This window comes from Oryctolagus cuniculus, chromosome 13, assembly GCF_964237555.1.
Source record: "Oryctolagus cuniculus chromosome 13, mOryCun1.1, whole genome shotgun sequence".
Lineage (NCBI taxonomy): Eukaryota > Metazoa > Chordata > Mammalia > Lagomorpha > Leporidae > Oryctolagus > Oryctolagus cuniculus.
Genome location: NC_091444.1, coordinates 66,989,542 through 66,994,682, shown reverse-complemented (window position 1 = coordinate 66,994,682; position 5,141 = coordinate 66,989,542). Strand labels below are relative to the sequence as shown.

The 5,141-nt window shown below is 44.1% G+C and overlaps 1 long non-coding RNA gene across 1 annotated transcript; it reads right to left on the bottom strand.

The window, feature by feature from the left end:
* Positions 1-281: 281 nt before the first annotated feature.
* On the bottom strand, positions 282-4,811 carry LOC138844996 (uncharacterized). The gene is made up of 2 exons (XR_011381556.1): positions 4,474-4,811; positions 282-3,481 (listed from the first exon to the last, which is right to left on the bottom strand). It is a non-coding gene; the product is annotated as an uncharacterized lncRNA (long non-coding RNA).
* Between the last annotated feature and the right edge of the window lie 330 nt (positions 4,812-5,141).

The following is a 5,141-nucleotide window of genomic DNA, read 5'->3' as shown; positions in this document are numbered from 1 at the left end:
TTTTAGAGGCACTGGAAAGAATCTCTATAGCAGATACTTCTATAATATAGTATTGTTTACTTAATCCAAATTTACAGAGAGTAGTCTAACACCCCTTGAACACTAGGGGCTGCAAGTTGCTGAACTACATAGAATGGTGGCCCAACATAAGTGTTTCTCTTCACCTGTACCTCTTTTCTCAACTTTCTGATGTCCTTTCTATGTTCATGTAGTATCATACAGTGGTAGGGTTGGAGGACAAATCAATGCTAGAGCTACAGTAGATTGCTGGTCATAGATCTTTGCTGGGAACAAATGACTGGGACTCCATTTAGCTTATTTTTTAGAGGGAAATAGAGCCTGTTCTTGTATATTTGAGCCCATCCTTGTATCAGGGTTCTGTGCTTTGTAGTATTAATATGTAGAGATTTGAAACTGCCTGTGTTCGTTAGCTTCTTGTTACTTTAACTAAAATACCCATGTGGGACTAACATATAATAGAAGAGAGTTTATTTTGGCTGTACTTTTGAGGTTCTGTCCAAGACCAGGTGCTCCATTAGTCCTGTACCTGATGAGGGCAGTGTATAGTGGAATAGGAGTAGAGGGAGGATGGCACGGTGGTCCAAGAAGCAGAGAGAACACTTGCACTGTTCAATCCTCTCAGGAGAATCAGGAGAGAACTGCCTTCAGAGGACAACCCTTCAGGTGACACTAGGCTCACTACCTAGGTGCTATAATTGTATTGTTTCCACACTTAATTTCTTAGCCATTAACTTAATTTTTAATAGATTTATTTTATTTATTTGAAAGAGTTACAGAGAGACCTAGAATCAGAAAGAGAGAGGGGTTCACTCCCATCACTGGTTCACTCCCAAATGACCACAGTGGTCAGAGCTGAGCTGATCCACCTGCCCCTTAACCATTAACTTTAACCCATTAACTACTAAATAAAATTGGCGGGGGGAAGCTGGTGCTGTGGCATAGTGGGTAAAAGCCGCCACCTGCAGTGCTGGCATCCCATTTGGGTGATGGTTTTAGTTCTGGCTGCTCCATGTCAGATCCAGCTCTATGCTATGGCATGGGAAAGCAGTAGAAGATGGCCCAAATTCTTGGGCCCCTGTATCTGGGTGGGAGACCTGGAAGAAGCCCCTGGCTCTTGGCTTCAGATGGGTTTGCTTTTGTTGCCTGTACTTGTGGGAGTCTTGTCCAAGAAGATGTCCCCTACACCAATGTCTTTGGAGTGTTTCTCCTATGTTTTTTTCAGGAAACTTTGTAGTCTCAGGTCTCAAATTGAGGTCTTGGTCCATCTTGAGTTGATTTTTGTATATGGTGAGAGGTATTGATCTAATTTCATTCTTCTACATATATACAACCAGGTTGCCGGCACTATTTGTTGAAGAGATTATCCTTATCCTTCTGTATAGTCTGAGCACTTTTGTCAAAAATCAGTTGGCTGCCAAACAACACTCTGGCCTCAGAATCAGCCTTTAAGGCATTCAGATCTGGCTAAAAAGCCCACGAGACATTTCAGGCATGGAAAGCCAAGACACTCAGGCAAAAAATGACCAACTGAAAGATCTTTGTGAATGAGATCCCAGTGGAAATAAGGGGCCATCAAAGAAGGAGGTACCTTTCTCTGAAGGGAGGAGAGAACTTCCACTTTCATTATGGCCTTGTCTAAATAACGTTGGAGTTTGTGAACTCAAGAAGCTTCCATAGCCTTGGCAGCTCATGACAAGAGCCTCGGGTGATTACTGATGTCATAAATAAGAGTGTCAACTGTTAAATCAACAACAGGAGTCACTGTGCATTTACACCACAAGTAGGATCTCTGTCCTTAATGTGCTGTACTATATTTTGGCTAATATCAAATGTGAAGGGCAGGAGGTAGATCTGTACCTGATGAATGCTCCACATCACAGAACACAGGGAAAGATCTCTCCCTCCCTGAAGAGTAGAGTAGATAAGAAATCAGACTTCAGGATTAATGAACAGAAATTTAATATTAGTTTTTCCTCATATTAGTTGAGCCACTGGGCCAGTTATTAACCTTAAACTTTTTCCTCTCATCTATAAAATGGACATATTAATTGAAGCAACTCATACAGTAAAGCTAAACACTGTGCTTGACACGTAATAAACACTTGGTAAATCTTAGTAACCAATAACAACTCCTTTTTCCAGATGGAAACACTGCCATTGAGTCTCTCCCTCCTTTTACTGTTTATTAACTTGCTTTCATCTACTTGAAAGGCAGATTGACAGGCATGCGCACACACAGAATCTTTCATCTGCTGATTTGCTCCCCAAATACCCAGAAAAACATGGCTGACCCAGGTTGAAGTCAAGAGCTTGGAACTTGAGGAGCCTGGAACCTAAGTCATCTGATCTGCTGCCTCCCAGCATGTATTAGCCAGAACTAGATCAGAAGCGGAGTAGCTAAGACTCAAATCAACATTCATAGAACATGGTGTTCCAGGGCCGTTGCTATTGCATAGCAGGTAAAACTGTGGCTAGCAGTGCTGGCATCAAATGTGGGCATTGGTTCAAGTCATAGCTGCTCTGTTTCTGATCCAGCTGTCTGCTATGGCCTTGGGAATGCAGTAGAATATGGCCCAACTCCCTGGATCCTTGAAGCCATGTGGGAGATACCTAGAAGAAACTCCTGGCTCCTGGCTTCAAATCAGCCCACCTTCAGCCATTGCGGCCATTTGGGGAGTGAACCAGCGGATGGAAGACTCTCTTCCTCTGCCTCTCTGTAACTCTGCCTTTCAAATAAATAAATATTTAAAAAATAATATAGAATATTGTTGTCCCAAGTGGCAGCTTAACCTCCTGCATCACAACACACAACCCAACTTATCCTTGATTAATGGCACACTGTACATCTTGGTAAGAGGTGTAATTCACCTCTCTCCAATAAGCATGCTCATCAAAGGTTGGTGTGAGAATTTCTAGCCAATTGAACTCCTACAGTTTTCACAGGGAGAGAGAGAGTGCCCACGGGCATGTTTCAAAATGAAGAGGGGGCCTTAGGAACGGGGGAGTGCTGGCATACAGCAAGTTGCATGGGCAGGGTAGGAAATAACTTGCAATGCTCAGGACTGCCCATATGGTTAAGGCTTTACTCTTCAAAACACTGATAGTGAGAAATACTGACTACCTCAAAATGACAGATGAGGGACAGCAGACAAAATTATTTCAATAAACAGTTCAAAGAGGTAAGTGATCCAAAAATCAGTTATGGGTACAGGTTTTGTGCAGCAGATGAAACTTTCACTCAGGATACCCATATCCCATGTCTGATTGCCTGGGATCAAGTGTCAATGCTTGCACTCTAGCTTCCTGCTGATATACCTAAGAGACAGCAAATCATGGCCCCAATGCTGGGTTCCTGTCACCCACATGGGAGTCCCAGATGGAGTTCTTGGCTTCTGCCTTCAATCTGTCCATTCCCAGTTGTTCCAGACATTTGGGGAGTGAACCAATGGGAGGAAACTCTCTCTTCCTGCAGGCGTACACCTTCCGGATAGGTTAACGCCGGCGAGACCTCGGAGACACCAGACGCGTTTATCGGCTTTTCAGCTTCCACTTTATTTTTCAGCAGACTCGCGTTACATGTCGCGAACGCCCGCCCTGTTACTGGCATTCATTCACAACTCCTTCATTCACCACTCCCGCTTACTACTGGCGTTCATTCACAGCTCCCGCCTGTTACCGGCGTTCATTCATAACTCCCGCCTGTTTCCGGAGTTCATTCATAACTCCGCCTGTTACCGGCGTTCATTCATTACTCCGTCTTTTACTAGCGTTCATTCATTCACTCCGCCTTTTACTAGCGTTCATTCATTCCTCCGTCTTTTACCAGCGTTCATTCACTCCTCCGTCTTTTACCAGCATTCATTCACTCACCCGTCTTTTACCAGCATTCATTCACTCACTCATTCATTCACAACTCCTTCATTCACCACTCCTGCTTACTACTCGCATTCATTCATAGCTCCCGCCTGTTACCGGCGTTCATTCATAACTCCCGCCTGTTTCCGGCGTTCATTCACAACTCCGCCTGTTACCGGCGTTCATTCTTCATTCATTACTCTGCCTTTTACTAGCGTTCATTCATTCCTCCGTCTTTTACCAGCGTTCATTCACTCCTCCGTCTTTTACCAGCGTTCATTCACTCACCCGTCTTTTACCAGCATTCATTCACTCTCCGTCTTTTACCAGCGTTCATTCACTCTCCGTCTTTTACCAGCGTTCATTCACTCTCCGTCTTTTACCAGCGTTCATTCACTACCCCCGCCCACCGTCCACCTATTTATATATATCATTCACGGAAAACATGTTACCAACTAAGTGTGGGAAACATGCAATAACAGGATGCTTAAAGTCAAAACAGGATCTTGCAATTAGCAACGGGCAGGGTGGAAAAAGCCCAGCACTAAACTTCTTGTCGGGAGCGGCACAGCTGGCCAGGCTGTCCCGTTCCCCGACATCTTCCCTGCCTCTATTTCTGTGTCACTGCCTTTCTAATCAATCAATAAACAAGTAAACAAACAAATATATAATTAATCAAAACCAGTTAGGAAATAACAAATACAACTGTGTGACTTCAGGTGGCTCTGCACTGGAAAGAATCTGGCTGAGGCCAGGGTGTCTGGCAGGGCCTTGATGATGACCTGCAGCTGGCAGGGGACAGCTGGCACAGCAGAGCAGTCAGATCACAACCCCGCCACAGGAGTTGCTATCGCACCACCATTTCCTGTCACAGCTGTTGATATTTGGCTTCCAGAACAGACATCCTTGCTTGGAGGGCTTCAGTTTCTTTCTGTAGAGATTGTAGAGACCAGATTTTATAAATTAACACTGCTCGTAGTAAAATGCTCTGCAGACAGTGCCTCACTTAAATGAGAGTCAGCCATATGCACCAGAACCACCAAGTTTGGAGATTTACTGAACTGGAAAAATGATGGCAGCTTTATATTTCTGAGTTGGTGTATGGAAAGACATTTTCTCCCAAGCATTAAAGGACTGTTGGGATGAGCCAACAATTTGACTTGCAAGCCCCCAGCACATAACTGTCTGTCTTCATCATGGCTGGGAGAGCTAGAACACAGGGCAACAAGCACCAACACTTTTTTAAAAAATATTTTATTCATTTA